The sequence below is a fragment of the Symphodus melops genome (genome assembly GCF_947650265.1).
Source record: "Symphodus melops genome assembly, chromosome: 20".
NCBI lineage: Eukaryota > Metazoa > Chordata > Actinopteri > Labriformes > Labridae > Symphodus > Symphodus melops.
In genome coordinates, this window is record NC_136710.1 from 17,654,419 (window position 1) to 17,677,203 (window position 22,785).

Genomic DNA, 22,785 nt, shown 5'->3' on the forward strand with positions numbered 1-22,785 from the left:
CCACCACATGCGCGTGCACCAATTCTGGAGGCTCACTGATCGAATGTGAAATGCGTCTTCATTTTAGAGCTGCTACACCGTAGAGCTGCAATTACCCACTGATGCCTGCTTACCGCCAGGCAATCAACACTCCATTAGCCCCTCCACACTCAGCCCCTCAGACACACATACGCCCTGACACCCCCATACACACACGCGCACACACACACACACACACAGGCAAGCAGACACTTGTACGCACAAATGCACACTCCCATTGCTTTCCTTGCAGCGACTGCGATTCCAGAAGGGTGAGACGCAAATCATTACTGACTGCTGCGGCGGTCCCCCCCCCCCCCCCCCCCCCCCCTTTTTTTTTCTGTTGATCTTCCCTGTTTTTGTCACTTCCAGCAATTTTTTTTTTTTCCCTTCCTTAAAATTGTGCTGCTTCCCTGGTTTCAGCATCCTAAAGGAACATTGACTCTTTCCTATTTTGAACATATTCAAGCAGAGGAAACAGATCAAGTAATTCTTTGCCTGAGGTATAGTCAAGAGTAAATGTGTTATTCATGGCCAAAGGCATTTCTATCATGTTAAGTGGAAAATCTGCCGCGGAGAGGTGACTGGGATGCAGGTGGAACGGAAATGAACACACACTCGCATGCACCCACACACACACGCACACACATGCACAGAAAAGAAACATGTTTATGAATCTGTGCACAGCAGCACACACACATACAATACAAACACACTTTCCAAAATAGTAAGATAAATGTGTAAATCTGCTTTTCCTGGTTAAAATAGTCAGCGTCTGCAGGGAACAGTGTTGTGCATTCCAACTCATGCAGCTTTACACTGATCTATATTCCTGTTTGCTTGTGTTTTCCTCTCTCTTAACTTTCTAATCCAGTTGAGCAGACAGGCACCCTCCAAGAATATTTTCCACCCACAGCACATATAACTTCCCTGATCAGTCCTCCACTCTGTGTATGTGTGTGTGTGTGTGTGTGTGTATTGTCGCTGCCTGTCACCCTTCAAGCACTCGAGGCGAGAAGCAGACCGTCCTTCACTTTGCCTTCTTTAAATTGGCATTCTTTTGGGGAACAGTGAACAAACATTCAGCCCAAGGTGTCATTATTCACACTGATGACTCACAGACAAGGAACTATATATTTTTTTTCTGTCGGTGCACTGACTGAAGGGAAGCAATACACCTTCCGTATGACTATATGTCTGTGTATTGTAAGTCATATCTTGCATAAAAAAACACAAAGCTTACTATGAAATTGGCATGTTTCTTTGAAACAGCGGTCATTACAACAAGGACATGCACCCACTTTCACAAAGTGCTGCGAAGAATGTGGAAATAACTCTGAGTTATGTTATCTCTCTGCCGAACAGAACAAGTGGAACGTCCCTTACTGGTTAAAACTGTCTCCATGATCCACGACTTTGGAGATCAGAGGGATTTTATAACTTCAAGCAGCTATAAGCAGTGATCGTACATCATCATTTTAACAGGTCGACTGTCATGTTGATCTAATAGGAAAATATATTTTACTCAAGCACAGCGCTACACCGGAGCTAGGGGGCGCTACAACCCCGCCACAAATCTGTTTAGCCCTGGTTAAGCCTCCTCTCGTATTTTGTAGAAGTGGTAAAAAAAATCAATTGATGTAAAAATCGAGATTCTTCTCTTTCCATGGATCAATGAATCCAGAATAGGTTTGAATCGAAAATTATTTTGAATCGAATTGCTAGCCCAAGAATCGAAATTGAATCGTGAGACACCCAAAGATTCCCAGCCCTAGTATTTTGGTAGTTTTGTTTTCTTTTTAAATGAGGTGTAAAATAGTGCTTCAACATATTAGTCAAGCTCCCCCTAAGCACCAGCAGAAAAAAAGAAAAAAATCCCTCCGCCATCCCTGATTTTACTGCATCAATACTGGGAAAAAAATGAGTTATGAAAAAAATGAGATTCTTATCAGACATTTTAAATAGATTCATATATTTTTTTTTCGAGGGGGGTGGTGTTAATCAGTCACCTTCCTGCTAAATTCTCAAGCCAGCTTTATAACTCAGTAAAATGCCAAATGGAGCAGCAAGAACTTCAGCCAGTCTCACAGATGAGTGGAGTAGATCCTGAAGTATGGACTCATTCAAAGATAGACTTGAAATCATGGAAACAGATTTTGTTTTGAATCGAAGATTCTCAATGCACTTGTTACCCCAAGAATTGAAATTGAATTGAAAAATGACATTGTTAGACATCCAGAGATTCCCAGTCCTACTTCATATCGTTGAAAACACTGAAGCATTTTGACAAAATTAAAGTTTGAATGCAGAACGTTAGCTTGTAATGGCATACATTGACAGTATGCTGAGCTACTTTCATAACCATCCCTGCTATTGGCACTAAAGAGTGCTAGAGCCAACCTCAAACAGCGTCTCTATACATCATTAAGGAATAATGTTTCTGATATAAAGAAACCATGTCGAGCTAATTCTCTCACAGGCAGTCTAGACGATCATTAGCTGTGACGCTCATTATTGCTATGGCCTCACTCTTTTCTTCCCTGACACACCTGATGCTTCTGCTCTCTGCCCAGCAGTGCCTCACAGCCTCTACCTGGGGCATTATGACGCTGGGTATATGCCGGAGCAAAACGTGCAGCTGGATCTGTTAAAGTCTTGAACCATTTTTGGCACCTTTTTTTAAAATTTATTTAAAGTCTGCAGAATTCAAGCTTCAATGCTTTCCCGAGGTATCAGGTTGAGTTTTGACAGCCTTCTGCTAAGTAAAGTGCAGATTTAACTTCAGATGAAAATGTTAAAGAGGGTCAGGGATAGCTGAGCAGTAATGTCACGGGCGCCATGTACTGAGGGTAGGGTTGTCTATAACCAAACAGACCTGAAAGAACAGCTCAGATTTATGACTGATTTCACACCTTGGTTATCTGTGCTCTATCATAATTGACCTAACCTTTTCTGCTCTGTGCTCGGTTCTTTATTTTATCACTTTGACACCACCTGCATCCTTATTATTTGCTAATGTACAATTTTTTCCCAATTAGCTACCCAATTCCCAATTATTACTCCCCTTGTCCAAATCGAAACTGTTGAAATGTTAATAAAAGCTACAGTATGCTGTTTTTTTTCACCAGTCTTAAATCTTTGCCTCTTTCTTTATAAACTCAATTTCCTCAATCATGTGCTTCAGCTAAACTCTGCCCAATTGGATGATTCCCTACGTCTAAGTCAAATCTGGCGGTTGACATTTGCTTCTCATGTCAACATATCCTTGAGTGAGACTGCCAATGTTCAAAATGTCAAAAGGTCAGTTGTTGATATATTCAGTCAAAGTCTGAGGAGTAGGTGAACAGTAAGTAACATAACTGTAAGGTCTATGTAAATGCAGCCTAAAGCGAGCAGTGTGTGTTCAATCAGACATGGTAGACTGTCATTGAAGTTTTTACTGCATGAGGAAAAGCTCACAGGTTAATTTGTATTAATGCTGTGTTTGCTGGAACTGAGCTCCATGTTAAGTACAGGTCAAAATGCTTCCGCTTAGGCAATCAGATTCAATAAGGCATTCAGCACGAGCATGTGTACGGTGTCATGTCAGCACGCTCGTGTGGATAATAGAGACACAAGCAAAACACATTACTGGTATAAAAACAACAAAAACTGTCTCTGGCAAACATTTAAACTCCCAGCTGACATTGGTTCTTATTGAGTTATTGCAACATTATTTTAACAAAATTAAAAGGCATACCTATTCTGTTCTTAAAGTCAATAAAGTGGCTCTTTTCACTTATGCACTCTTGGACATTTCTATAGAATTTCAAGATGACTGCCCCCTGAGATCCTGCTGATCTCGTTGTTCACACCTGCAACTCACAGCGGGAGTCGATCCCAGTCCGATGGGGGGAGGACAGGGAGTCTCCTGAGGCGACACATGACATAAAAACAGTGAGACAGAAGTGGTGCGTGAAGAAATAGAGTCAGCTATTAGGCGCTGTAAAGAGAACATTTGCGTTTCGGTTAATGATATGTGTAGTTTGACAGAACCACAATATCAACAGCAGAGCTGATTATAAACAAACTGGAGAACAGCAAACATAAAGAAGCAGTTTCTTTATGTTTTTTTAAACTGCTGAAGTGAGTGAGCTTCATTTTAATTACCGCCTTATCTTCTCCCACAGCTACATAGTTTGCACATTGTTTGCCGTAAACACTGTCCCACTTTGCGAGTTGAGCTAATAGCTACAAGTCCACTCATTCAGTTTCTTTTTTCAGCTGGCTGTGGCCACTTTAATGTTCTCCATTGAGGCACGTATTGTCTGGCGTGCAAAAACTTATCTTGATACCACTGAAACACCTTTAGCCACTTTAAAAGCCACAAAGAGAAATTCGACCCCTCATTGATTTTTGTTCTTTAACATTCTCTCTCTGTGTTGTCCAGCACATTAAAGCCTGGTGAAAAATTATAGGAGTGTGGATGGGTATCGCTTGCAACTGGCAATAAACAGAGACTTAGATTCAACAAAAGTTGCAGGTGTGAAAGTTTCTGATTAAACTAGCAGCAGTTCTGATGTATTGCCTCAAGTTTGTTACCCAGTAGTACTCTCTAAAACGTCCTCTCTGAAACAGACGAAGAGGATGAAATGTTGTATAGAACTGTTCTTTTGTGCTTTCTTTTATCAGACTGACCTAAACCCAAAGTTAACTGCAAAGCCCTGCTCTGCTACTTCACAATATTTTGGCAACTTGGCAGGAAAGGCCAGGAGCGAAAGCATAAAGCATCACAAGTGGAGTATATTTCCTCAGAATAACCTTTCTGTTTGTTTGTTTTTTTCCTGAGAATGTGGTGCAATCACATGTTATAATTTATCACCTCGAAAGTCAAAGAAGTTGCAGTCAATATAGTTTTTAGCCAAACAGCCATGAACAGAAGAAGAGAGTTGTCTCCCCCGCACCCGCTCCTCACGAGCGTCCCCAGCAGTGTTGCCAGATTTTGGGAGAGAGTAACCAGGTCTCTGGAAATAAGCCCAAAAACAAGCAACTTGGCTCTTCTAATAGATAATATATACTCAGCCATGCCCAAATCAAAATCAAGATTTTCACCGTGTGTTGGCTACTCAACAATCATTTAGTGTCATTTTATTTCCCATTCATCTCTGCTCTCAGACTGCTTTCAAAAAGTTGATTCCCCTTCACCAACTTGGTGAATTATCACAGGAATGAATGCCTTTGGCTGCAGCTGACAACCGACAGATTGGCATGACTGGATAGCTAGCTATAAGCTACAGTTGTTGAGGAAATTATATTTACTGCTTGTTATTAGTACACAAAGTTATTGACTTTACATTTTGGGAGGAAACGTGAGCTTTCTGGTTCAACACGCATTGTTGTCAGAGAATCCAGCACTTCATAATACCATGTTTCCTTAATGTCCAGGAGGTATCTTACTTATTGCTCCCTTCAGCCGTCTACACAGTGTGAGATTCTAATTGCAAGCCCCAGTGAGGGACACGAATCTCCTCAAGTCGACGTGCACGCAGACTGTGCGATGGGTTAACTGTGAATCGTAGTCTGCAAAGCAAGCCAACACACAGAGTCTTTAGGGCTGTCAGTGTGCAGCTGAGGTTGTCAGGGGGGGTCAACACGCAGCGATTTGTGGCCATGTTGGCGTTCATGTGTATTGAAAAAAAAAAAGTTGACAAATGTGGACACTGTAGTGGCGAGGAGAAAAGAGGATTGGATGCTCATGCTGTAAATAAAGCTTGACATTAGTCACGTTATTGTCAGCACATAGCTCTCGACAGCTCTGCCGTCTGTGTGGTCGCACGGATTAGTGCATCTGCATTGTTATTGGTTGGTAGTTGACTGAGAGCGTAAAGGCATTTATTGTCTTTCTCTCTCGCTCTCTCTCTCTCTCTCTCTCTTTTTGTTATTGCGTTTTTGTTGAAGTCGGATTGACTTTGTCATTTCATTTTTGTGGCCTTCTATTTACAACTTGAATCTCTAAACAAAGATGTCATGCATTCTTACAGAACGTCTGCAGAATGATGAACCAGTCATGAAGTTATGAAACAAAATCAAATCACAGAAGAGTGTCCTCGGCTTGCCAGTTCTTTTCTTTCATTTATACCTATAGGTCTTGATGAATACTTTATACAGAGTGGCTGCATGGTGTCAGTTACTCCTGACAATGATCACCTAAGTGGTGCTAAAACTGTTCACTGCCCTAAGTGAACCGACTGACTCTGTTCACAAGGAAAACTTTTTTAATTCCCGACACTTCCTTTCTTTTTCTCTGAACACTAAAGGACATGACGGTGACTCACACGCTGTAAGATGTACTCTGCCTACTGTGTCTGAATGATGAATCAAATTAACAATAATATGACGTCCCATTGGCCATTGAGCGTGCCACTCTGACAACAGTTTACAAGGCCAATCGTTTGTTTCACGAATATATTGATGCTGGTCTATAGACAGTGAAAGTCTCTATTTATTAAACAGTCTATCCAATGACATTAAATCCATGTCTATCAAACACAGGATGTTGACTTAGAAACATGGTACTGTTGGTTAACTTTGTGGCTTAAAGCTGAGCTAAATCTATTCCAGTTTGGTGGAATAGAAACATCTTCTGTTGCTTCATTATTTGTAAGGTCTGTCTGGTGGTCCGTTGTTTTGTGAACATAAGAACTTTATGTGGTGGTGAATACTTTGTTGTACCGTAAAATGAGACAATCTCATAATACCTTCCTTTTTTTTTTTCAATCTTAAAAGTTGGCTGTGTCTTTCACACTGGTGCCAACAATAAACTATAAAGTATAAAATGCTGATACAAACTGTTGTTATCGTGGGCGCAGCTGTCAAAAAATACATTTCACCTATTTCTTGTGTATTGAATGCTGACTGCACGCCACATGGACCAGTCTGGCTGCGCGACTTTTCGATCTCCTCTCTCACAAGTTCATGTTCATGCATTTACAAAAAACAGCGGCATATTGTCGCATAAATAAAATGAATGCTCTTTTATTTTAAAGAGTCCGATATTAAAGTTAAAGAGGGACCAGCGGAGTCGGGCAGAGAGCTCGAAGGCCAGGGGTCTGGGACAACTTTCACTCCAGGATGAGCTCAACGGCCGTACTGTAGCCAGTAGGAGAGCAAAGATAGAAGTGCAAAAATACATAAAAAGAAAACACTAGGTACTTATTAAGTTTCTTAATTCTGTGGAAATACTATAACCTGAATAATGCATGAATAAAGGAGTTTTTAAACCCATAGTTTCTGAATCATGGACCAATTTGTATTTACATACAGTAGTTGCACACAGGGCTGCCCTTGGCCAAAGTTTAGTTTTTAAGTTCAGTTGTCAGGCCCTACGCAAATTTATTTATGAGTGAACATAAAATGGTAATGTACCAGAGATGTTCAAGGTGCCAATTAAGGCAGTTTAGGAGAAGACGCACATTAATGTTCTCCAAGATCAATTGCACCTCCCCACGAGTCCATGCATGTCCACTATTCATCATGCTGCTGTTGTGGCAGTGAAAGGCTAACAATGCTACCCATTGTTCACTGCACAACTCGCTACGACAGCATGGTTTAATCCAAACAAGTGCAATGCTTCCTGAAGGTCAGATCAAGGTCAGTTCATGTTCTTACTGAGCGATCTGAATGACAGCGATCCACGTTTGCAAGCGGTCTCGGTATGGTCGTTTGGTCTGCACGTGGGTTTGATTAACAGCTCCCAAACCACACCAGTTGAAGTGCTCAAACTTGGCAAACAGACTTGACGTCCTTTTTTAAACCAAAACCAACGGGTTCAGTTTAAAATCACCTGAAGTGCGTCATCAGAATTAATTTCGACTCTTCAGAGTCAGCTCCATCAGACGAGCTTCTCCTGATAATACACACTTAAAATCAATTTCCCTTCATTAAAAAAGGTATTTTTTCCTTAATATCCAAACTACCCTGACAACTACGTTACTAAAGGAAAACATTGCACCATGGAAGAGACCGGATCAATCCATCTGCTATGTGGCTTACAGCACAAATGCTTGGAGTTTCCCACTCTGTGCCAGAATCAAGAAAGCCGTACACTTTCATGTTTCCCACAAGTCTCACTTCCTTTCCTCGCTGCTCCGTCCCACTCCTCCACTCTTCTCAGTGACACTAGCAATGTAAATAATTACCCATAGTACCGAGAACCAAAAACAAAAACAGAAAAAGAGAGAAAATCTCCTCCTACACAAACATCTCATAAACCACCACCCTGTCAAAAATGAGCCGCATTCTCGGCTGCAGTTTTTCGATCTGTGTGTCAGTGTATCGCTGAAAGTAGTAATTAGGTTGTCAGGGAGAGAGCATGCAAGAGGAACATAATAAGCACCGCGCGCACACTCGTACACTCACACAGGATGTGTGGAGGGGACGGTTAGGGGACAGAAGAGCCATTATGAAGAAGCTGATGGCATTGACAACTGTGTGCAATATATGTCTTTACTCGTCCCTGCAGAAGTCGTCACTTTTTTTCTCCTTAATGGAGAACACACGCATCACTGACAGGTCATTACATTTAAATATGCAGCAGTGGTAGCAGGGCTGCTTTCCAACAGAGGGACTGCTGAACATTTACTCATCGTCATGTACAAAATACCTCGCAATAAAAAAAACCTTAATCCTCTCTTAGGTTAGGTTTAGACTTGTTTTTTCGGCCTGATTTCAATCACAGGGTAGTGGCCTGTTCAAGGCTTGTCGCAAGTGAGTATTTGTCCAAAAAAAAAAATCCTTAACTGTGTGGTGTCCATAAGATTCTTTTACTGCTCCTGATTTTACCAGAAAATTGTAATTATCAAAGTTTTACTTGACTTTTAATTGTTTCTGCTTCTCCTCGTGGAAATAACTCATGCCTCTGCAGAATAATTGGCCTTGTCAGCCACCGTATTCCTGGGATTGCATTACGCTGAATTAGACCATGTGCTTTTTACAGCAATTTTATTCCTGCACCCAACCAGTGTCGGCTTTAATGCGAGTGGCCAACACTACTCAGACTGCAAACAATAAATGCGCCTAATGCTTTTAATTGTGTTAAGCTGTTGCAACCTAATCAAGGCTACCACAGCTTTCTTTGGGAGGAACAAAAGTAAAAGAAGCAGTAAGTGGTGGAAAAAAAAAGAGACGCAGATGAGTTAAAGAGAAAAGTTTCAGACAAAGACGCTCACGAGGGAAAAGCCGTGGCGCAGCTGGCAGGAACTGGCAGGCCCTGACAAGTAGAAATGAATCGCAACAGGAAAGGGATTTGAAGCCCCCCCCCCACCACCACCTTGTCTTCCCACGATCAGTCTCCATCACCCATGGCTCTTGTTAGACCCAACCATCAGACTCACGCAGAGTGGCTAACTAGCTTCCCGCTGCTCCACTTCCAACATGACACTGTCCTTAACAGCATCAGCATGCTGAGTTAGAGAGTAACAAGGGAATGCCCATTACAGTTTGGAAGTTGCAGACAGATCACACTGCAAATGCAAGACATGTCATTCTGGATACATTCTTGGACCTCTTTACTGTCTATTCATTTTACAAGACACGTTACAGACGAGTCAATCAAATCCATATTTGTCACTATAGTAGCACAGCTGGTTCCTAACTAGAATCTGTACTGGGATAGTTTCGCTATATGCAAATGACCCTACACAATGCATATGTGCCTTTGTCTAAATGAGGATTCAAGAATCCAGTGAATAAGCACCTTCCTGTTCAGGTGCCTGAGGAGACATTAAAATGTAGGCATGTCTTGATCTGGAATACTGCCAAAGTCAAAGACGCAAACAGCTGTTGTTGAATTTACACACTATCATGAAAAAATATGGTGACGTGCAGAGAATAGGTCAAGTTGCTGTCCTAACGTTGCTGCCCACTGTTGGACATAAACTACCTCACCAACGTTTTGCAAGGTGGGCATTAACATAAACATGTTTTTCTCTGTGTAAAATGGAATATTAGTGAAATACTGGAATATGTCTTTGAGGAAAGGTTGTGTTTTTATTGGGGCGGCATTAATTGTGATGCATCATAAACCATCCCAGGGTCTCCCTTTGCTACAGTGATGGAAAATAACAACCCCGCTGTGCCTTTGAATGGCTCATTTTAGTGAAAACAAAAAATCCCAGACAGCTCAGTTTACCAATCAAAAGTAACATTCACCTTGTGACAAACATTTCTCTCTTTTTTTTATTTTATTTTTTTAATATTCCCTCGATCTACTTTGATTTAATTTTCAATCTGTGGTGGGTTCCCTTTTCTGTGGTTAAAACAATATCATAACCTTCAATGTAACAGAAGTTTGGTGTTTTTATTTCAAAATAAAAGCTGGGTTCATTTCCAAACAGGAAGTGAAGTACCCTCAGCTTAAGAAAGTACAAAACAAATTCAACATAAAAGCCTGACCAAAAGCAATTTTTAAATGTAAAGTAATGGAATTTACAAGATTAATTTGATTAACTATTGAAATACAGTGATTAATCACAATTTGAAAAAAAAGGTTAATATGAAATATCTCTTTGTCTACGGAGGGATAGAAATGAATGAATAAGAATAAAGTTGAAATATGACAATATCTTTCTATCCTGCCTGCTACCAGTAGTTACACTGTGCATAACAATAATTGAACCAATATATTTTTTTGAAGATTTATTTTAGGGCATTTTGTGCCTTTTTATTAGAGTGAGAGGACAGTGGACAGAGACAGAAATCCGGGAGAGAGAGAGAAAAGGGATTGACATGCAGGAAAGGAGCCACAGGCTGGACTTGAACCCGGGCCGCCCGCGTAGAGGACTATCGCCTCCATGCATGGGGACACGCACACGAGTGCCCCGATATTTTGTCCTCACTTTGGACCATGTTCAGACATTGAGTTCTCTGAGAGCACAGACGTGTGGACACACTCAGCCATAAATAAATCTTATCATAAAACACATAACAAACATATCCTGCAGTCCATCGTTGCTGCACCTTCTCCATCCTTTTCCTCCCCAGGTAATCTTTAGCCCCTCAACATACTGACCCCTCTTCCAGCTGAGATAATGTGCAGCTGTTTGCAGGGTGATGACCTCAGAGAGAAACGCATACATGTTTACACACCAGCTCACAAACACAACACAAACACAGCCTGCAGGGACTCACATTTACACATGCTTCCCCACAGTCATCTCTTTTACCTGTTCATGTTACTGTCATGTATGAACATCTATATAACCTGACAAAAACACATTTACAGTCAATCGTTTGTCAAGTTCCTCAAGGATCTTGCAGGACTTTTTGAAGCCTAAAGAAACAGATTTTGTTGCAGACTTTTTAAAAAAAAAAAGCCAGGCTGGAGTCAACTCCTCAATGTTTACTTCCAGGCATTTCAGGCAAGAAATTCCGACCAATTAGAGAGCATTTTTCTCGTGCATCACACATTTTGGTTGTCTTGTAAATGTCTCTGTGTGAGCACAAACCAAACGGGAGGTAATTTTGCACCCTAATGTCACAATTAGATCCATGATTCAGACCAGGGCAAATGAACTCTAGGTGTGAAAATGTCCAAATAACAATAGATTTAAAGTGGGACTAATTGGAGTTACTAGTCGATTGTTGGAGTTTTATTTGCTGCCAAAGTCTGAAAGTTAAAACTACTATCTACTTTCTCTCTCTAAAAGAAACCTCCAGTTTTAAAGTTAATGATCACAAAGTGCTTCATCTGCCTTTTTTTTTTCTTTTCTGTTTGCTCAGGAGGAAGATTCCCAGCAACCACGAGCTGAAGCTCCTGAGCTGGCTTTTCTCTTCTGATCAGGATCACAGCTGACTGAGGTGGGAAGGAAGGGAAGAGGAAGAAGAAGGAGGCGGAGGAGGTGGAGAAAGAAAGAAGAAGGAGGAGAGGGCATCAGGGGCGCCATCGAGGAACCCACACCGGTTGACTCTGCTGCTCCCTTCACAGTTGGAGCTGTCAATCCAATTATGCCCACAGTCTGGCCCATGAAGGCACAAACACAGTAAGTACGCTTTGCAACCGCTGCTACACTCCACCCACGAGCTTTGTACATCTAAAAACACATCTTCACAATCCCTGCCTACACATACACCTATGAAGACAGCTCCAGCTGAGTCCCTGACTATCAGCACATCCCCTGCTCTGCACGGGTATCACAGCAACAACATGTGCAGCAGGGGGTGTGCAACTCTCTCCAGCTAATCAAGGCATGTAAGCACCGGGATCTCCACACATAGCCAGGTACTTCAAAGCCCTGATGTTGTGTGTTGCTCGCCTGTCTCTTGTAAATTCCCCTTTCAATTTAAGAACAAGCCGTTTGAACGTCCTTCCTGTCCTTTCTTCCTTTCCTCTGTCTCTCGCTCAATCTTTCTCTCTCTCTCGCTCTCTTTCCAACTCTTCGTCCTGTCTTTGCAATCCACCTCTTTCATTACAGCTTGTTTACTGTGCAGTTAACCCTTTTTTCTTGCTTTGTGCACACGTTGCATCCGATTGCATTGCCTGACTGTTGAAATCATGTCCCGGAGAACAGCATCACAATATCTGTGTTCTGCCATCCTACACGAAACATGTCGAGTTGTTCTGTTTTTCGTGCCATAAGCAAGCAGAATAAAGGCGAGTAATCCCATCCATGTAATCCTGTCGCCAATCTTGACGGGTTCAGAGCATTGGAACTGAATGCAGTGTTGCAAATTATCTTTATACATACATCGTTGGCCACAGCATAAACCAAAAGCTTAGTAATTAGCGCCAGTGTTCTGTTGCTAACATTAAATGCATCTTCACTATTACAGCATGTTGCATTTCTACATAAGCAGTTTTCACATGAAAGCTGCTCAGGAGAGCTACAGGTGAATTTAGCCTCTATGACGTCCTTTCTGTCAGTCAACAATTGGGCCTTTCATTAACTATCGTCCAACACGAATATAGCAGAGATAGTTACAGCAGAATAGTTTTCGGGTGTCTTGTTGGGGCCAGATGTTAGCTATCTTTTTTTTTTTTTTTTTAACTGTCTGATTAAATGGTGATTGTGTTGGGAGAAAACAACTTATTACAGCTATACATACTTGCATGGACATACCTGACAAATAAAGGCAATTCCTCATAATAGCCAAAGGGGTTTCACTATGGCTGAGAAGTGTCTGGTCTCGCTCTCCACAAGAACTGTTTCCCTGACTACAGCCAACACTCTTCTAATGTGCTTGAATATTTCTGTGCAAAACCTGAAGAAATGTTCCTTCTCTACTGATAAACCCAATCCGTCGACAGAGAGTAAGCAATTCTTTTATGTATTTCATGTATGTATTATCTTTTTTATGTAGGTGTTAGTTTAATTCTTTTTCATGCATTTTTCCTAAACATTAGTCAGGGTTAATTTTCTTTGCCTAACGTAATAAAAAGGTTTTAAGTTCCACATTTGATAGAACGTCGGAAAACAATGCTGAGAATGCCTTAAAACCAGGAACGTAACGATACCAATGCAATGAAAAAATCAGTTAAAATAAGGGACCGTTTGAATCAACGAGTCAACATATATACAGGGATACTTTTTTTCTTAACCAACAGAGGGTGCTATGAGCTCTTGGCTTCTCTTGTTTTACATCATTATCTCTGTTGCTTGTGAAGCCAAATTGGCGTCGTGGAAGAAAGTTGAGAGTGCACCCTCTTGTTTCGGAGCGGGGGAATAGGAACAAGGCGAGAAGATATAATGACCCAACTTTTCCGAAATTGTAATGAAAACTTGTGATATGGCACTCCTCTTTGTTCATCCGAGTTTGTTTGAGATGCCAAAGGAGGACCATTACAAAATAGAGTTATTTTGACAGCCTGTTAGACAGTCACAGAGTAAGACATGAAAAAAGTGCATAACATTTCAATGTCATGGCAAATGTTGTGAGAGCATGTCAGCCATGCAGCCATGCCAGCTGATGTATCTGGGTTTTTCTTTTCTGCATGATAAAATGACAACTCATGATCTGCAAAAAGGCAGACAACGAAGTGTTAAAAACCCCAAAGTTTGATACAAATGTCTACATTTAGCTGGACTTATTAAGGCGCTCCAAGGAGAGAGTCTGATATATCCTATAACTTTCAGTAATTTGTTGTTAAATCTTCGTTATTGCCTCGTAGCTGGAGGTCACTTCTCTCCTGCTCCCTCTAAGTTTAAATAAAGAGCGGAAAATTCAAGTAGGTCACAGGAGGCGAAGTTGCAGCCAGGTTGGAAAAAGACTGGTATGAATTTGTCCTCAAGAGAAGGTGAAGAAGAGGGAAAAGAAGGCTGTGAGATTATGGAGAAAAGTGAGAAAAAGGAAAAGATGCAAAGCAGTTCGAGGTAAAAGTAAAAGCAGTGAGTTGAAAGGAATAAGACACTGAGTGGAAGGAGAGGGAGTGGATATCGAGGTAGTTTATGGTACAAAAGGTAAATATGACAGTCTTCTAAGAGGGCGAGGCTAATGGATTTCTCTTGTTCTGCCCTCATCCTTCCTGAAACACAACCCATGTCCACCGACCAAAGCTCATATTGAAAGAAGCGGACACTCGTCACGAATCACTGCCTGAGAGTAATGGTGTGTCGTCTCCCCCCCCCCCCCCCCCCCCCCCCCCCCCAATATGAAATGACCGTTAATACAAAGTGCTTTTGTTGGCGTGGAGTTCTGTCTGATTTCACCTGCCTCCAACATATACTGTCTGTGTGTGTGATTCACGGGGAGGCGGTTGGCTTTCTCTGACATTTTGAGCGCCGTGCATTAGAGATCATGTTGTGATATTTCTCACCAGATTGAAATGGCACTTGCATGCTGTAGCTGACTTGACATATGATAATGAGTTTTATGTGCACCATACCCATGCGTGACATAAATCTCTGTCACATGATGATGAATGCGGGACCTCTCGTGGCTGGATTGATTTTTTTTTTTTTTTTCATTCAGCAATTTCTCAGCTGAAAAAATAGCTGTCAATGCCTCTTGTTGTGCAGTCGCTTTGCGAGGAGGTACATGCCCTTGTCAGCAATTAAACATCTCCAGGAATAAACATTGCATCAGCCACGGAGCAACACATGTCCAGCAGCAATGCAGCAGTTCATTTTTAACCATTAACATTTAAATGGCTGCCACGATTGATTGGCCAAGTTTGAATGGCAATTTTAACACACAAGTGATTCCTCTCATCCCCCCTATCAGCTCTGATGTCACAACATCGCATCATGGCTGCTTTGGCAATTACGCTTTCAATGTGCACAGTATTTACTGTCTCACATCTTCAAATAGCTCGATTTTTCATCAACTGGAATACAGTGTGATACAGTGGGACTGAGAGTAATGGTCACCTTTTTTTTTTTTTAAAAGAGCTCTCTCCTGCATAGGTAATATGACACAGACTTAGTCGGGGGTTATTTTCACACATTAAATTGGCTGAACTCATTGCATTTAAATTGCACTCAACATTAAAACCATCAAATGTGTCGCTCTAAAAATGAACAATCATTTCCAATGATTCGAGAAAAACATATTTTCTAGAGTCTAGCTGTGCTTGGTATGCATCTGTTTATTGGCTTGTGCATAATCTTTCACATGTCACATGATTTTAGGATTGCTCAGCCTGAAGAGCCGTCGAGTTTCGTTGAGGTACAGCGTGACACGGTTGGACTGCATTTCATCCAGCCTGCAAACATCGACACATCTATCATCCTTCTGGTGTCATTTCTTTCTTCTAATGTTTATTACATTTTGTAAAGACTTGAGCATCTTTTATTTTATCCAAACAATAATGGTTTCACTTCAACACGAGCTCCTTGCAAGAGGAAATCAACAGCAGCACCTTTTAATAGAAATGCAGCTCTAAACACTTAACGCTAACGCTTAAGTTGTTCTTAGCACTTGATCTATAGTGTATGTTGTATATTGAACAGCATACTATCTATTTATACTGCATTATTGATCCATATTCATGTTCCTCTATTCTTATTTGTAAATGTGGTTGTAGTGTTTGTACATTTGTAAAAAAAAATATATTTTTGACATGGCATCTTTTGGATTGCGCTAACAGTATTTCGTTGTACTTGTTATTACGATATCTTAACTTATCTTATCTGAAAATACTTAAGACTATTATTATATCCAGAATATGCACTCACATGCATCCCTCTTAAACCTGCCATTTGTGCAAGCCAAATCCTTTCATATTCATCCAAATTGGTTCAAGTTAATGAGCTTTTCTGGTTTGTTTTTAGGCCTTTATTCCGAGGCAGGACAGTGGGTAGACTTGGACATTCATGGAGAGAGAGGAGTGGGGATCGATATCCGCACAGGTCGGATTTGAACCAGGGCTGTCCCACTGGAGGAGCACAGCTTCTGTACATGGGGCACACACACCATGAAATCAGCTTTTGTTACCAGAAATGTGATCTAGTACATTTAGTGTGTATCCAGACTTTTTGGACTGGGATGGCCCATCTTATACAGAGGTTGGCATCAAGTGTGATGCTCATAGACATGTACAGCTTCCTATTTGTTAAGGCCACTTGTCACTAAAGTAATATATTGTGCATTACCTTTAAATTTTAACCCTTTGATGCCTATTATCGTGAATTTGCATCAAACCACTTCTGCTCCAAATGCAGCTAAAATAGCATCTGTATTCCTCCACTGCTGGTTGATGCACTTTCAATACATACCTAGGAACCAATCATTAGATTGTCATAGGACCAGTCAGAGATGGAACAACATCCATCCATGTGCTATTTATATGTAATATATATTTCATGTGACGTTTTCGAATAAACTTTCTCAACTTAATTTCGCATCTACGTGAAAGCAGAAACACAAAACACAAAAATGTTTTAATACATTTTCAGGCGTCAAGGGGTTAAAAAGTAACTTTTCTTTTAAGGATTAAAAAGATATACGTCCAACAGTAAAAAAAAAAAAAAAAAAACATGTAACAAAAGATAATGAGCAACATTAAAATGCAAAGGAGCTCCCATCAGCCTGTTGAGACACAGCTAACTCAAGTCCTGCCTGCATCCTTCTACAGCACCAAGTACCAAATGTAATTACCCCAGGAGAATAGTCTGCTTGACTCATTTGACCACATATGACCGTTTTATGTCTAAGTAATGGAGATGTGTATCAATCAATCAACCAATCAATCAATCAGACAGTAGTATAGCACCAATTCATAACAAGTGTTAACACCAGCTGCTTTACAAAGGAGTATCTGAGATAAGCTGCAGGAAGGACACCATATTTCTTGCGTTTCTGTTGTCCACACTTCCTCGCCGCTGAGGTGGAGGTCGTGAGCAGGCCGTGCATGAATGAGGACGCCGGTGGTTGAGGGACAATGTTGGGTTGAGAGTTAAATTCTCAATCAAAACAACGTCCCAGTTAAGAAAATATTTTTATCTACCACTGAGTAAAACCGCAGAACTGAAGTGCCGGGTTTAAGACCGCAGCATGGTTTTTCATTCGCTGAAAAACAAGCATTGTTTTTTTTTTTTTTTTACACCTGAGGACAATATAAGTAGCAGTCGGGGTGTAATGATCCAGGCTTTCAGATTTCAACGTTGCTGGTTAACTGAGTTTTCAGTAGCTGACTGTGAGAGAAGTCGGTGTGTGAATTAAAGTTACTCCTTATTCATCCATGTCTGAAGAAGTCACTGCTTCACTGAACAAAGCATTTCAGCAGCAGCTGCTCAAAATGAGCTGATGTTTCACCGCAGAAGAATGAGGCTGCACCGGGTTAGAGGTTTTTTCTTTCTTTTGGCAAATGTTGAGTAAAGCATGACAAAATGTGAGCATGTTGTGGAGCATGCAATCAATGTAAATAAGAGTATAGAGGAGCTCATCACTTATATTGCATTGTAACACACGATTATATGTAAAAATGTCTTTTGACATCATTGAAAAAGGTAGAAGACTAAGTTATATTTGTCAATCACAAGGACGAGTTGGACTTCTGTTGGATTTTCAGCAAGAACCCTTTGTTTGAATTATGCAGCAGGAGGCCTTTTGCAACAGATAAAGTTGAGTTGAATGGGCTGAATGTGAGTAAAAAATGCAAAGAAAAGAAGTCGCTTGCTTTTCTATCTCTGCCACAAAAGCTCCAGTTGTGCTGTCGAACATCCACAGCCTTCATCCAGAGAAGAAAAACTACACAAGACGTACATCACATGGATCTCTCCTTGGTGTGTGCTCTGCCTGAGGGCTTCATCGGTGACAAACGGCCTTCAACCAGCTCATGTGTGACGTCGGTGAGGTGAGAGTATGTCTGCACTCAGCAGCATGATGGCATCTCGGATGGTGCCCTGGTGTATTCAAGGCTGAGCTCATGAAAAGCCTGCCATGTTGGACCTCTGTGGCGGTGAGTGTGTTTAGTTGTCATGTGCTTAATTGCAGATGGTGTTTCGATGGTTTGTGGCTGCTTAGACATGAAGTTACTGATTTACTGTATAGTTTGGAGGTTATGCAGGGACAGCTAGTATACATGGACTAGCAGGGCTAAGCCCTCCTTTACATAATGCGATATTGATGAGAAGGTTATTCCTCAGATAATTTAAAATAGTTTTTCAACTTTGTAGAGCCTTGAATTGCATCTAGACCTAATACAAGAAAAACACCTGCTCTCTCTAAATGGTCTAATTGTGTACAGTCCAAGCAGGGCAGCATCCTCTTCATCCAATTCTGTTGTGTAAGTGATTGACAGGTGACATGGCACGCCCACTTGATTGCAGATTGCCCATATCCAAGGCCACAACTGTGGAGATGCTAAGAAACTACATCATCTCTTGAGAGACCACCTAGTTTACATGACATTATTATGTTAAAAAAAAAAAGGTTATATTTTTAAATGACCACAATTCTTTGAGCCCGTTAATAGCTCTGTTGTGTGTGAGCGTTGAGCTAACATCCCGGGCCATCAGTAAGAAATTGTGCCCCACCTGGATAATAATGCACCAGCAGGTATATTATTGAAGATAAGAGTGTGACCATGCATGTGCAAAATATTCAATGGTATTTCAATTGTCTTCCTGTCAAAGAAAGAAATGAGCTCCTGTTGGAGATTGGATTGGTGTCTTGAGTGTATTGAATGTGTTCCCTCCAAGGTTTTTATCTCTTTATCCCAAAGTCAAAAGACATGCTGACTTAGTTAATTGTTAACCCAGAGTGGTTAGGCTTGCAGCTTTATGTTGATATGGTTGTTTGATTTTAGTAATGTAATGGTTACCATTGGGGTTTTCGCCCAGCGACCGAGTGCATAACCTAAAAACACCGAAAAAGACCAGACAGATTATGAAGTATTATGTTATTTGTCATGTTTAATTTACTGTAAATGTAGTATCTCACCTTCATCTAATTGTTTTACTTTGACAATCACAACTTCATCTTATGTTTTAAGTTGACTTCCTGCTATTGTGTGTTTTCCCACCTTTTTGATTGATAGTCCCATCCTAATTGTTCTTACCTGAGCCTGACGAGCCTCACCTCCCGGTGTGTTTATTCCCTTCCTTTCCCTGATCTGTGTCAGTTCCTAATTGCATCCTGTTAAAAGGTCTTAAGTGAATTGTTTGTTATCTTGGAGCCTGCGAGTAAAAGTAATTATTAGTTTACTCAGAGTACAGCTCAAAGACTTATTGGATTTGCAGTTTCAGCAAAAACATTTCAATGTGTGCTTCTCTTCACATTAATTCACAAAAAAAGTTCCACTTTTTTATTGCTTAATTGCAGCAACCAAATACTGAGAGTAAGAGGTGAGTGCTTTTAAATTGTCGGCAGCTCTGCATTGGAGAGCTAAATGCAGGATAAGAATCTTTCAGAATGAAGAAAGTGACAAGTAGCATTAGCGGCGAATAGCTTTATGGGAATTTGTCTGTCATGGCTCTACACAGAGGCTCTTTTAACTTTTCTCTTCATTTATAATGATTTAAACTGGCGCTTCTCTCTTTTCTCCGTCTGGGTAAAGAAACTTCGGGAGGTAGGATCAAAATGAAGGTGTGTGTTTGGCACCTCCGACTGCACAGACTGATGACGATCACAACCCGTTCTTGTGATTCACACCACATGCTGCTGCATTGAAAAGCACAAAGACACATCGTCTGGAATAGCATTAATTCATGGACTCTCACTTTCGAGTCTGCTTTTAATTGGAGTTCCAGCACACTCGGATGTGTGCGCTTTATTTTTTCACACACTCACACTGAACACGGGGAACACTCACAGGCTAAATGAGAAATAAATAGAGTAAGGCCTTTCTCATTGAGCCCTGCTTTCCATTAAAATTGGTGCAGTCACAGGGGTTATGTTATTAACTGTGTTTTATCACCTGCGTTCTAATATAAAAATGGAGATTATTATCGATGAAAAGAACCTTCCTTTTGTTGTTCTCAGAGAATCCAGTCATGTGTGGAGGGTCATGTTCACTGTCAAGTGCAAGATAAGACTTTTGACCTTTTAGCTTTGCAAGCAAATGGGGAGGGAGACCTTGCCTAAAGTGAAGTAGTTTAAGTGTCTCAGGGTCTTGGTCACATGTGAGGGTACGATAGACCGTAGGATTGACAGGCCGATTGGCTCACCGTTGTACTGAGCTGTTGTCGTAAAGAGCGAATTGAGCCTGACAGTGCAGTTGCTCTTAAAGACCTTTAGTGGGCGCCAAAGTGCACCAAACTAAATTCTTATATATTTTTCCTTCAATAATAAAAAATGTTTGATATTGAAGCTATTTTCTAAAATATTTCATACTAACAAAATCCTTTTTATTTCTCACAATCCTCAAGCAACCTTTTTTTTTTAAATTGGAGTCCCCATTTTTTAAGCTTAACCTTATTTTTTAACAACTATAATAGGACAGAATAAATTTTTGACTGTTAACAAAGACAACTCAAACAGAACAACAGCAATTGTCAACCTTTACTAAATATAGCATATTCATGATGAAAAAAATAAAAAGTGAAATATAGGGCAAGTAAAAGATAACCACATTATCTGTCAAGACTCTTTTTTTTCTTTTTTTTTCTTTATCAACTCAAGGTGTCAGCTGGTATTTGCACTAAATCACTAAAGTCTACTAAAGGGGCGTGCCATGTCAGCTGTCAATCACCCAGTGCTTGGATTGTAAAAAGTTTGGCCAATAAGAAACATCAGATGTTTTTTGTGACATTAGGCTCAGTTGCTACGACTGTCGTCTCCCAGAAAGCTGCTGTAAAATGAAGTGAAACCACAGTGGTGGTCATAACTGTAGTCAATGACTCTGTTGTTGATGTTCTGTGAGGTGAAAGAAACGGGTTCTATATATCTGATCAGTTTCCTATCAGAGCTCATTTACCTGTAAATTGTTTCCAAACAGGATCTCCTTTGCTTGGCAGTCATTCTCAAAAAGGGTCAGTGAAAAAAGAAGTAACCATATTTTGTGTTTGTGTGGTCTAACCCTAACCCAAACAACCCCCCCCCCCCCACACACACACACACACACCTTAAAGTGCCCTCCTGCGTGCTGGTGATGCTGATAGAAGAGATTTTAAAAATGAAGAAGTGAAAGAAAGGTGTGAAAATCTCCTCCGAGTGCCTGCCTTAGTGCTTCTGCTACCACATCCTTCCGTCCACCTGTTATTTTTTATAAGCGATTCTTCCTGTTGCACCTTCTCCTGCCTTTCTTCTATTTCCTGGATCTCAAACCTTCGAAGCCTTCCTCCTTTGTCTTCTTACTCCCACCCGAGTCCTGACACTACCTATATCTCTCTCTTCCAGATCTTCATACCAGTTGCTTCATCTGACTTCACACAGATTCGTCAACAAAGAATGTTGTCCAACGGCGGAGACGTCTCACCGTTCCATATGTTGTCTCTCCGCTTCACTGTGCCTAAACCTTTTCTCTTTTTTTCTTGTAACTGGATCATTTCTCGTGCAACAAACACAACATCTGTTTTTGTTTTGTTTTTTTTCCTGTGTGTGAGGGGGGTTACCAATTCACGCTTACAACTAAAATCTGTGTGCACTTAAGTGTTTTATTGTGTGCAGTTATAATCGTTGTAAAACTCAAGGTTCCCTTAACAGAGCTCACAGCAGGGATACATTCAAAGAGGGTTTGACTCTAGACTGTATGACATAGTGTCAGTGGTGTCACCCTTTGGTGCTTTAAAGCCAAGCAACAGCTGTTACCATATTAAAAGTGTCACATCAACCTAACTTTTGATCATTATAGAAACAGACAAAAAGGTGGAGCTGACGGAGGCCTTAAGATTCCTTTAAAACAGATACCTGTGCACCTGTCAGCCTCTCACCTATATACAAAATCACACCTTCCCATTCACACCACATTCACACACTGATAGCGGATGCTGCGATGTAAGGTGTCATCATTAACTAATTCCTTTCATAAATATTCACACACACACACACAACGGGGCAACTTGCCTGAAGACATCAACATGTTTGGGGCTGGGCATCGACCCGACCTTCCTGGTTAAGAGCCAACCAACTCCACCAACTGCTATTTATAAGCTTCAGTCAAAAAGTCTGACCAGGCTTACATTTTTCTGAAGGATTACCTCATAAAGGAGCTCTGCAAATGCAAAAACCTATTGATATGTAGATCTTTACATCGTAATGGAAATAGACCTTTATCAAACGGCCACATTTGACAAGTTTGGGGTGGGTATACTTTTTCTTTTTGTGAATACACATGTTCAAGCCGCTGAACTAAGAAATTTTCCATCTGCTTTGCATTGTTGTGTTTCAGCTGAAACAACTGATGGTTTGTTG

The 22,785-nt window shown here is 40.8% G+C and overlaps 1 long non-coding RNA gene across 1 annotated transcript in view; it reads left to right on the top strand.

Moving 5' to 3' along the window:
- The window catches only part of LOC306841247, a 133,280-nt gene that overhangs the window by 23,101 nt on the left and 87,394 nt on the right, over positions 1-22,785 (top strand). The window contains exon 2 of the long non-coding RNA XR_013781458.1: positions 11,776-12,035. This is a non-coding gene — a long non-coding RNA (uncharacterized lncRNA). The remainder of the gene's footprint in view (positions 1-11,775; positions 12,036-22,785) is intronic.